The following is a 12,714-nucleotide window of genomic DNA, read 5'->3' as shown; positions in this document are numbered from 1 at the left end:
ACTGGTTAAGACCACAGGCAGTAGGACGCACCTGGCTTAGAGTTTAAATCCCAAGTCAACCTCTTATGAGCTGTGAGGTCTTGAGTAAATTCCCAACATGTGGAGTGAAAAGAGTAATAGTACCGAGGCAGAAGGTTTTTATGCACATCAAATGAGGCCATGTATATGCAGAGCTTAGCCCTGAGAGTGGTACCAAGCAGGTTCTCAGGAAGTATGAGCTGAACATTCGGTTCACTGACCCGGCAGGTAAACACTGGTACAAAGGGCACGGCAGGCATGAAGGGCTGAAGACAGTAAGGACGGTGATGCAGCTGTGAGAGGAGATGAAATTGGGAGGAAACCAACAGGAAATAAAATAGGTAGGGGTGGAATCAAAGGATATGGATCTTCTGTTGGGAGAAACAATAAAGCAAGATTCCAAAGAGTATCTATATTATATATAATTGTGTCTACACACACGCTCTTCTCTCTCTCTCTCTCTCTCCATATTACCATGAAAGTCTTTCCTATGCTTTGGTAAACCTATGACTGAGATGTTCTCTGAGCCATGCTGTGTCTCCATATTAAGTGACAGAAACCCAACTTCAAGTAGCACAAGTCAAAATTATAACGTACCAGCTCATGGCACTGAAAACTGCGGGGGAGGGAGCAGAGCAAGATCTAATGCCTTCAAGAGAACCCAGCCTCACCCCACCTCACAGCTCGCTTGTCTCCGTGGGCTCCCAGGCTAGGCAGGCACTCCCTTCCATGTGGCCAAGAACTCAGTTATCTTCCCAGCAGCCCTCACTGGGGGATAATGCTCCTGGTGCCAGGATTGCTCTGGTTTAGTCACAAACCCATCTCTTTACCTTGATCCCTTTTGAAGATGGTGGTGGGAAGAAGGTATTGCTATTCTGATTGGCCAGCCCGAGACTCGTGACCATTTGGGTAAACCTCACAGAATCCACAGGGACTGAGCATGGCGAGTGGGGATAGAAGGTGGGGAGGAGGTCCTGCAAGTGAATGGATCTTGAGCAACAAAGACAGCTCGTGTCCTCCATCACCTTCATCTTGGAGGTTGGAAATAGTTTTAAATTATTTAAATTTAGGAAATTAGGATCCGAATAAGTTCTTATGCATCTTTTTTAAAGATTCCAATCCTCCACAGCAGAGTTTTCAAACTCATCACTATTGACATTTTTTTAGAAGATTTATTTTTATTTATTTGACAGAGAAAGAAAGAGAGAGCAAGAACACAAATGAGGGAGTGGGAGAGGGAGAAGTAGGTTTCCCTACCGGCAGGGAGCTGAATACGGGGCTCGATCGCAGGACCTGTGACAAGACCTGACCCAAAGGCAGATGCTTAACAACTGAGCCACCCAAGCGCCCCGCTATCGACATTTTGAGACAGATAATTCCTTGCTTAGTTCACTGTCCTGTGCATTGTAGTATCTTCAGCAAATCCCCAGCCTGAGCCCACTAGAAGCCAGTAACACCTACCTACCTTCTCCCTTCTGTTCTGGCAACCAGAAATAACTTTCAAGATGAGCAAATATCCCCTGGGAAGCCAAATCACCCCCTGTTGAAAACCACTGCTCTAGGCTATGTGATTTTTCCCAGGCTTATTTTTATTGTAATTATGCAGCTAAAATCCAATTTTATCAAGTGATTCTAACTCCAGAAGGTTTCTCAGTGAGTACAACTGACTTTTTGGGGAGTTGGGGGAAGAAATCCTGTCCAAGTAGCCCAGGTTACAGGAGAATTATCATGCAAATAAGGGCAAATTTGACTGGCCCAGCTCATCTTTTCAAGCCACACCATGAGTCTTGCTCTGTTTGAACCAACGGTCCCCGCATCCAATCTGCTATATCCAGGGCTAGAGGGAAAATGGGATCTGGTGCTTTAGAACCTGCCCTTTCGAACAACAGGGGCTGAGACCAGGAAATCCTCCACCTGTGGGGTAACAGTTTGCGTGAGCAGCAGGTGAATCAAAATACATTTACTGTATGATAGAGGTGCGGAGGGGGGAAAAGCACAAAAGTGCAAGACAGGGGTGGCCCACTGTCCCAGTTTGTCTAGCACTGGCTTGGTTTTCTTTTTTTAACTAAGAAAAATTTTATGATGGTAAAATATACATAAAAGAACTTACCATTTTAACAAGTTTAAGTGTACAGAGGCATTCAGTACATTCTGTATAGAATATGTATACTAAGCGACACATTGGAATTAAGTACATTCACATGGTTGTACTATCCCTACATCCATATCCAGAATGTTTCCATCTTCCCTAACAGAAGCTCTGCACCCATTTAAGAACTCCTCAGTCCCCAAGCCCCTGGAAATCCCCATTCTACTTTCCATCTCTAGAAATCTGACCCATGTAAGTACTGCACAAAAATGGATCATACCATATTTGTCCTTTTCTGTCTGGCTTCTCTCATTCAGCATCATGTCCTCAAGGTTTGTCTATGTTGTAACAGGTTTCAGAATTTCATTTCTTTTGAAGGCTAAGTCATGGTCTATTTTATGGACATACTACATTTTGTTTATCCATGTATTTGGATGTATTCGGTGGATATTTGCATTGCTTCCCCCTTTTGGCTACTGTGAATGGGAATGTTTTTCAAAGAAACTCTAACATTTTAATCTTAAGACAGGGACTGAAGATTTCATAAAGCAGATTTCTGTATCAAAAGCATCAAGATTATACACATCTGCTGTAGGACACTGACTGACCAAAGAGCTTTCATAAAATTATATATCTTATCTCCTTTTTATAGCTTTTTTTAAAAAAGTTTCATTTGGTTAAATAATCTCTCAACCCCAGTGGGGCTCAAACTCATGACCCTGACAGCAAGAGTCACATGCTCCTCTGACCGAGCCAGCCAGATGCCCCCTTCTTTATGGCCTTATTGAGGTATAATTGACATTAAAAAATCATATGTAGTTAAAGTATACATTTTAATGAATTAGGATATATGTATACATCTATGATATTGTTACGACCACAATCAAGAAAATAAGTGTATTTGTCACCTCCAAAATTTTCCTTGTGTCCCTTTGCTTTTGTGTGTGTGTGTGTGTGTGTGTGTGTGTGTGTATGTGTGATGTGTGAATAATATTCAACATAAGATCTATGCTCTAGACTTTGTAAGTGCATAACACCACGTTATTAACTATAGGCACTATGCTATAGTGTGTCTCTAGAACTTACTCATCTTGTATAACTGTAACATCATACTCCTTGAACAGCAACTTCTCGGAGCCCCATCCCCCATTCCCTGACAACCACCATTCTATTTTCTGCTTCTGTAAGTCTGACTATTTTATAGACTTATGTAAGTGGGAATCACTAAGTCTTCATTGTGATGACTTACTTCACAATGACTTACGTAGCATAAGGTCTTCCAGGCCCATCCGTGTTGTTCCAAATCATAGGATTTTCTTCCTTTTTAAAGGCTGAATAATATTCCATTGCATGGAATATCACTTTCTTTGCACATTTATCTGTTGTTGAATATTTGGGTTGTTCCCACATCTTAGCTATTATGAATAAGGCCACAATGTACATGGATTGCAGATTCTTTCTTCAAGATCCTGATTTAAATTCTTTTGGATATAGACCCAGAAATGGAATTGTTGGATCATCTGGTCGTCCTATTTTTAATTTTTTGAGGAACCTCCATACCGTTCTCCATAGCAGCTGCACTATTTTGCACTCCAGCCAACAGTGTGTGAGGTTCTGATTGTTCTGCATCCTTGCCAACATTTATTTCCTTTTTGGTGTTTTGGTAACAGCCATTCTAACAGGGGTGAGGTGATATCCCATTGCGGTCCTCATGTGGTTTGCAGATATTTTCTCCCATTCCATGGGTTGCCATTTCTTTCTTTGATTGTTTCCTTTGCTGTGCAGAAGCCTTTTAGTTTGATATAGTCCCACTTGTCTATTTTTGCTTTTGTTGCCTGTGTTTTTGGTGTCCTATCATAAAATCATTGCCAAGACCATTGTCATGAAGTTTTCCCTCATGCTTTCTTCTAGGAGTTTTACAGTTTCCAGTCTTCTGTTTAAATCTTTAGTCCTCAGTGCTTAGTTTTCCCATGGAAAGTCCTGTGTCCCAAGAAACCCCTCAGTCCCAGACAAATTGGGACAGGAACCCACCCTGGACAGGAACCCAGCTAACACACTGGAAGCTGGGACCTCAGCCCAAGCTGGTGAGCTGGAGCTCTGTCCACTCAGAGCACGATTTCTGGGTTCCAGGAAAGGTGGCCTCTCCCACACAGCTTCAGAAGACCGAGCAGGCTAAAGGGAGGTGACTCTCAGAGGCCTCCAATGGACTGTCCAGTTCTCAGTGACAGAACCCATGTCCAAAGGGGACACCAAGGTTGCCTGAGTGGCTTAGTTGGTTAACTTCTGCCTTCGGCCCAGGTCATAATCCCAGAGTCCTGCACTGGGCTCTTGGCTCAGTGGGAGCCTACTTCTTCCCCTGCCTCTCCCTCTGTCTGCTTGTGTGCTCCTCCCTGTCAAATAAATAAATAAATAAATTAAAACAAAACAAAGGGAACACCAAAGAACGCTCTCACACATTCACACCACAGGAGTCAGTTTTGCCTAAACCTGACCTTATTGGCAAACACGGTGCATCAAAGACCTAACTCATGAAGCTAAGAGTGTTTTCCATTAATTAAAAACTTTATCACAATCATGCATTTTCAGTAAATCTGTGATCACTTTCTTCCTTTGTGTTTTTATGCATTATTTCTTAAACGTGTAGCTGCCAGAGGTATCCCTTTTCTATGCATGGTTTTCACCGTGGTTGTGTAGTCCAGAAACCGAATGCTCACTTTCTGGCAATAAACATGTTCTTTGGTACGACTGTCAGCATACCCAACAGGGGCTTCTGTTTTTCATGGTCTGTAATGTGGCTTGTTGTGTGGTAGGAAGAGGAACAATAGGATTTGGGGAAGCGTAACGTTCTACTCACATCATCCTCCCAACTGTTGGACACTGACAGATTTGAGCATCTTTCAGGTCTGAAATATTTTCAGTCTTTGATGGCACTGGAGATGGGGGGGGAGGGAAAGAAAAGTTCTAAAGAAATAAGTACTTTTGTTCTTTGAATCCCACATTTTAAATTTCAACCATGTGATACTGGCTTTTGTCTACTGGTAGTGTGGGATGCGGGAGGTTTTTTTAGTGTATTTTTATAGACTGCTCGGCTAATTTTTCTATTTTTGTTTAAACAAAAATCTTTACTCCTAAAAAAAGGTCTTACCAACGAATATTAGGTGAACATGATCAGGGTTAACAAAATAAAAAGAGCTCAGTCAAGATGATGTGGTATTGATCATTGTAAACTGAGTAAAAAGGTCTATTTCTAAAGCTCAAACAGACCTAAGGAGCTTCACTATGAGGATCAGAGTTGTCAAGGTGGTGTTCCTGGTTCCCCCTGGGAGCGGGGGTCTTTCTTCACCTTCAGCACACGTTCCAACTCAACATGTTAATACATAAGAACACCTACATAGCGGGGATGGATGATGGATTTTAAATGTTAAATTATGTGTAATGATATTTTGGAAGATGAAAGTTTTCCCTGGGACTGAACCAGGGGGGCTTAAACGTGGAGTCATGGGATTGTCTGTTCAGCCCACAGCAGAATGTCGGCAATGTTCTTGTCAGTACAAGGAGTGCCGGGACAGCCCTCCTGCCTGGAACTTACAAAGTAGGAGACAACAGTGGCCTTCCGGCAGGGGTGCGTGCTGCTGGAGCTTGCCCAGAAGTCCTTTCCCTTCCTCCCAATGAAAGTCCTGATTTCCCCTATTATGAGGGGCATAGGATCCTTGTGATGTGTAAAATGATGGCTCATAAGTGCTCATCTTTGCTTTCCTTACAAAAATATATATTTGGTATTCAAACTTACTTCATTTTAAAATTTCTTAGAGTTTTTAAAAAAGATATTTTATTTATTTGTTTGGCAGAGAGAGAGCACAAGCAAGGGGAACAGCGGGGGGAGAGGGAGAAGCAGACTCGTCGCTGAGCTGGGAGCCTGATGCAGGGCTCGATCACAGGATCCCGGGATCACGACCTGAGCAGAAGATAGATGCTTAACTGACTGAGCTACCCAGGGACCCCTAGATTTCTTAGAGTTTTTAATGTAAAAGTAAGTCATGCACAGTTTTAAAATATCAAACTGTGCAGAAGATTATGCCATGACAATTGAGTCTCCCTTCTCCTCTGACCCTCAGTCCCCACTTCTCCTTCCTAGAGGAGACCAGTTACCATTTTTAATGAATACCTTTCCAGAAATGGTCTATGCAAAGACAATCAAAGATGATCTGTAAATTGACAGCCCCCAGGTCTGCAAAAATGGTAGCATGCTATATACATTGTTCTGAATTTTGCTTTTTATAAAAATTGAGATTTTAAAGAGAACTAACTGTAGGTGTACATGCAATTATAAGAAATAATGCAGAGAGATCCATGTACCCTCTACCAAGTTCTCTCCAATGGTAGCATCTTGCAAAACTGTTTGACACTATAGCAACTAGGATATGGACATTGATACATTCCATCCACATTATTCAGATTTCCTCACTTTTCTTTGGGATCCTTTATATGTAATCAGCCCTGCACAAGCTTATCACATGTGCCGGGTCATATATTCACCACCACAGTGAGGACAGAACAGCTCCATCACCACAAACATCTCTTTTGGGGATGCTTTTATAACCTGACTCCCTCCCAGCCCCTTCCTCATCCTGAACCCCTGGCAAACACAAATCTCTATTTCTAAAATGTCTTCTCTCTCTAATTTTTTTTAGTTGAAATTTTAATTTTTAAAGCAATCTCTGCACCCAGTGTGGGGCTCGAGCTCAAAACCCCAAGATCAAGAGTCACACACTCTACCAACGGAACCAGCCAGACACCAGGCAACCCCAGAATTTTGTCTTTTCAAAAATGTTACATAAGTGGAACCATATGGTAAGTAACCTTTGGTATTAGATCTTTTTTTCTTGTCATAATTTCCTGGAGATTCATCTAAACTGTTGCATGTCTGAGCAGTTTATTCCTTTTTTTTTTTTTTTTAAGATTTTCTTTCTTTCCTTGAAAAAGAGAAAGAGCACATGGGTGGGCGACAGGGGAGGGGCAGAGGGAGAGGGACAAGCAGACTCCCCACTGAGTGTTGAGCCCTGTGTAAGACTTGATCTTCCAACCCTGATATCGTGACCTGAGCAGAAATCTTAACCTGACTGAGCCACCCAGGTGCCCCAGTTTGTTCCTTTTTATTGCTGAGCAGAGTCCCCCAGTGTGGATGTAGCACAGTTTGTTTAGCTATTAACCTGTTGGAAGACATCTGGGTGGTTTTCAGTGTGGGGCTCTTATGAATCAAGCTGCTATGAACATCCACGCACAAGTTTTTGTGTCAACGTAAGTTTTCATTTCTTTTGGGTAAATGCCCGAGAGTATAATTGCTGGGCCATATGGTAATTTTATGTTTAATTTTATAAGAAATTGCCAAACTTCTATTTTAACCACTTTGCATTTCCACCCGCAACCCAGTTTCTTTGCACCCTCGCAGGATTTGGTGTTTGTCAGTACTTTTTCTGCATAAAAGGAGTTTTATTTCTTCCTTCCTAAGTTGTACATATTCTATTTCTTTTTCTTGCCTTCTCACAGTGTTATTGCTGTTGCTGTTGCTTCACTTAAGAACATAACTTTTATGGGGCATCTGGATGGCTCAGCCAGTTAAGCATCTGACCCTTGATTTCGGCTCAGGTCATGATCTCAGGGTCATGAGATTGAGACCCATGCTGGGCTTTACAGGAAGGAGGGGGGAGTCTGCTTGAGGATTCTCTCTCTCTCTCTCTCTTCCCCCCCCCTCTGCCTTCGGCTCAGATCATGATCCTGGGGTCCTGGGATCGAGCCCTGCTCGCTGGGGAGCCTGCTTCCTCCTCTCTCTTTGCCTGCCTCTCTGCCTACTTGTGACCTCTGCCAAATAAATAAATAAAATCTTAAAAAAAAAAAAAAAGAACATAAACTTTCAGTCATGATATTTTTCAGCTGAGGATTTCCCTCCTTTTTTTTTTTTTAAATGGGGAAAGCTGGTGTCAAAATCGAGAGGGCCTGCAATTTGTCTAGCATCAGTGACCATTGTTTGATAAACATTCTCGCTGGTTTTCTTCAAAGAACTTCTTAATTCAATTGAAGCTGTGAAGAGCATTATGCACACTGAATTTGATTCCTACATCATTTGGCTTATATCACTAATTATACTTAATCTCTCACCTAGAAGTAGTACTAAGTAAATAATATTTAAAGTTAATTGCTTCAGAAGTATACTTTTGGCTTGCATTCTTTATCAGTTAGTGTTATCTTTGTCCATAAAATCACCAATGGGTTTTTTTTGTTTGTTTTAAGATTTTATTTATTTACTTAAGAGAGAGAGAGAGAGAGCTTGAGTGGGGGAGAGCCAGAGGGAGAAGCAAACTCCTTGCTGAGCAGGGAGTCTAATGTGAGACTCCAGGATCATGACCTGAGCCGAAGGCAGTCGCTTAACCAACTGAGCCACCCAGGTGCCCTCATCAATGGTTTTTTAAAAGAATATAACTTGGATATCCTATCAATCACTAATAGGATCTGCCTTATTCTTTTTAATGGTTTTGTAGTGTTCTATAGTAAAATCTCCTTAATTTATTTTACTAGTGTCCTATCAGTAGGCTTTTACTTGATTCTGATCCTTTGCTATTATTAGGAACGCTTCAATAAATGTCCTTGTACATATCTTTTCACACATGCACAGGAAACTATAGGAAAAAAATCCTAAACATAGAATTACTGCATTAAAAATATGTTCACTTTAGGGGCACATGGGTGGCTCAGTCATTAAGTGCCTGCCTTTGGCTCAGGTCATGATCCCAGAGTCTTGGGATCAAGCCCCACATCAGGCTCCCTCCTCAGCGGGAAGCCTGCTTCTCCCTCTCCCACTCCCCCTGCTTGTGTTCCCTCTCTCACTGAGTCTCTCTCTGTCAAATAAATAAGCAAAATCTTTAAAAAGTATATATGTTCACTTTATATCTTGATAGTGGCTGAATTATCCTCCAAAGAGGTTGGACCAATCACATTCAACAGTGTCTTCTCAAATTTTTAAAATCTTTGCCAATCTGATAGATAAAAAAAGGATTTTGTGGTCATAGTTGCTGAGTTTTAAGATGAGTTTAAACTTTGCTTGAAATGAAATCAAATTTAGGGGCGCCTGATTGGCTCAGTTGGTTAGGCATCTGCCTTTGGTTCAGGTCATGATCCCAAGGTCCTGAGATCAAGCCCCATGTGTCCTGTAGACACTGTCTCTATAGTAAAGATAAGAAAGAAAGAAAGAAAGAAAGAAAGAAAGAAAGAAAGAAAGAAAGAAAGAAAGAGAAAGAAATAGAGAAAGAGAGAAAAGGAGCTAAGCTGCACCTGGAGGTTAGAGAAGACTTTGAGCTGAGTTGATCAGTAAAGAAGGAATGAACGTTAGCTGGGTGCACCATGGAGGGAATGGCAATCTAAGCAGAGGGAACAGCATAGGCAAAGACACTGAGGCATGAGCAAACAAGCTTGGGGAATGAAAACACCAGAAATTTAGCATTTCTAGGGGGCCAGGCCGAGGATTAGGTGAAAATTCAAGCAGGAGCCCAGTTAGAAGCAAAGATTTAAGCTCTTCTACAGTCTATAGGAACCCTTGATAGCTGTAAGGAGAAAATGATCATATTTGAACTTTTGTTGCTTTCTCTTTCCATGTTGCACAAGCCTGGATATTCAGGTACTCAGATGGTTATGCCTTTTTGGCGTGCCTAAAATATTTCATAGTGATAGAGACCAAATGTTGTTATGCATTAACATTTCTCCTAATTATGTCTTGCCCTTTGTACTAATAACTGCCACAAACTTAGTGGCTTGCAACTATGCCAAGTCTGTTATGTTTCAGTTCTGGACGTCACAAGTCTGAAATGGGTTCCATGGGGTTAAAGCCAAGATGTCGGCTGGGCCCTGTTCCTTCAGAAGGCTCTAAGGGAGAATTCTTGTGTTTCCAGTTTCTGCATCCCTTAGCTCATCGCCCCTTCTTCCTTTTCAATAGAGCCACATCTTGAAATCTCTGGCTCCCTCTGTGGCCTCACTGTGTCACTTATAAAGATCCATGTGTCTACAATGGGTTGGACTGAATCATCCAGCATAATCTCCCTATCTCAAGGTCAGTTGATTGACAACCTTAATTCCCCCTTGTCATGGAACATATTTCCAGTTTCCAGGTATTAGGTCTTGATGTGTTTGGGGGGACAATATTCTGTTTACCACACCAGCCATCCAACATTAAACCTTTTTACTCATATTGTGGCAAATGAGACAGGACATAAAATTTAGCACTTTTCAGAGGACACTCAGTGCCATTAAGTACATTCATGTTGTACAACTGTCACCACCATCCAGCTCCAGAACTCTTATCTTTTTAAATGGAGTCTCCATACCCATTAAACATTAACTTCCCATTCTCCCCTCCCGGTATCTCCTGGCCACCACCATTTGACTTGCTTTCTCTATGAATTTGACTATCCTAAGTACTTTATATTTTATTTATTTTTGTTAAGATTTTCTCTATTTATTATTTAGACAGAGCAGGGGAGAACACAGAGGGAGAGTGAGAGGGAGAAGCAGACTCTCCACTGACCAGAGATCCTGATGGCAGGACTCGATCCCAGGACCCTGAGATCACGACCTGAGCCAAAGGCAGACAGCTAACCCACTGAGCCACCTGGCACCCCACCCTAAGTACTTTAAACAACATTTATTGAACACCTACCATGTATTCTGCCACATACTCTGATTCATAAGTTAATTTGCCCTGATAATTTTTTCTCAGCTTTTTATTACAAAATTTTCACGTGCAGAAAAGTTAAAAGAGCTGTATGATGAACAACCAACCATATACCTAGTACCTGGAATCCAGCAATTGTTAACCTTTTGCTGTATTTGCTTTGTGTGTATGTCTGATTATTTTGCCGACGCATTATATTGTAAATCACAATCATAATGACATTTTAAAAAAATGTTATTTATTTATTTGACAGACAGAGATCACAAGTAGGCAGAGAGGCAGGCAGAGAGAGAGGAGGGCAGTTCCCCACTGAGCAGAGAGCCTGATGCAGGGCTCGATCCCAGGACCCTGGGATCATGACCTGAGCCAAAGACAGAGGCTTTAACCCACTGAGCCACCCAAGCGCCCCTCATAATGACATTTGATCCATAATTACTTCAGGAAGTATCTCTTAGAAATCGAGACATTTTTCTACATAACTGCAAAACCATGATTGTATCTAGAAAATAAACAATAATTTTTAAATGCTATCAAATAGTCCATGTTCAAGTCTCCCCCGTTTTTCCCAAAGCAATTTAATTTTTGAACCAGTAGCCAATCAGGGCTGACTTACTGCATTTGGCTGCTGTAGTCCTTTAAACCGACCCATCTTTTCCCCCACATGACTTTGACTTTCCGAAGAGCCACATTCTGTTCTGGCTGTCTATAGAAAGAAATTTTAAAGTATTTTATAACTTTAGTAGCTTAAAACAACTATTTTTTTATTTTAATTTTTTTTAAGATTTATTTTTAAGTAATCTCTACATCCAACGTGAATTCACAACCCTGAGATCAAGAATTACATGTTCTACTGACTGAGCCAGCCAGGTGTCCCTTAAAACAACTGTTTCTATCTCACAATTTTGTGAATCATGAATCCAGGCAGGGCCCAGTCATCTATTACCTATAACATTGATAGAAATTGCTGGCTGGTATTTGTTTGGAAGATGAACTGGGCCAGAGGGTCCAAGTTGGCTTTGTGTGTCTGTGGAGGACCTGGGCTGGGGTGGCTGGAAGGCTGAGCTCAGCTGGGAATGCCCACCAGAGCATATCCATGGAGTCTCTCTCTACCACAGTGGCCTCACTGTGGTCAGTGTTCTGATAGAATAGCTCTTCATCTGGGAACAATGTAATCAGGACAGAAGCTGCATTATTATCATTATCATTATCATTATTATTATTATTTTAATTTATTAGCTTCAGAGTCACGTAGCATCACTTCCATCACACTGCATTGCTAGAACTAGTCACAGAACCCAAAAAGATTTAAAGAATTTGAAACTATGTCTTAAAAATTGCCACGAGATGGGTGGGTGGGTGGCTCAGTGGGTTAAAGCCTCTGCCTTTGGCTCAGGTTATGATCTCAGGGTCCTGGGATCAAGTCCCACATTGGGCTCTCTGCTCAGCAGGGAGCATGCTTCCCTTCCTGTCTCTCTGCCTGTCTCTCTGCCTACTTGTGATCTCTGTCTATCAAATAAATAAATAAAATCTTTTTTTAAAAATTGCCGTGAGACCATCGTGCTCTCCAGCCATAAATTATTTGCTTCTCTTTCACTTGCAAAAGACATACACCTTTTCCAAGGACTTCTGCAGAATCTTCTCCCATTATGACAACAGGATCAGGTTCTTTGAGAGATGCTGTTCCTTATCCTGGGCTCCCTGTGAAGATTCAGTTGGACCACATCCTTAGGAGAACAAGCATACCTCTGAGATATTACAGGTTCAATTCTGACTATCTCAACAGAGTGAGTCAAATGAATTTTTTGGTTTCCCAGTGCATACAACATTTATATTTACTCTACTGTAGTCTATTCAATGTGTAATAACTATCTAAAGAATGTACTACTTT

This window comes from Mustela lutreola, chromosome 16 (assembly GCF_030435805.1).
Source record: "Mustela lutreola isolate mMusLut2 chromosome 16, mMusLut2.pri, whole genome shotgun sequence".
NCBI lineage: Eukaryota > Metazoa > Chordata > Mammalia > Carnivora > Mustelidae > Mustela > Mustela lutreola.
Note: the sequence above shows the minus strand (reverse complement) of the source record.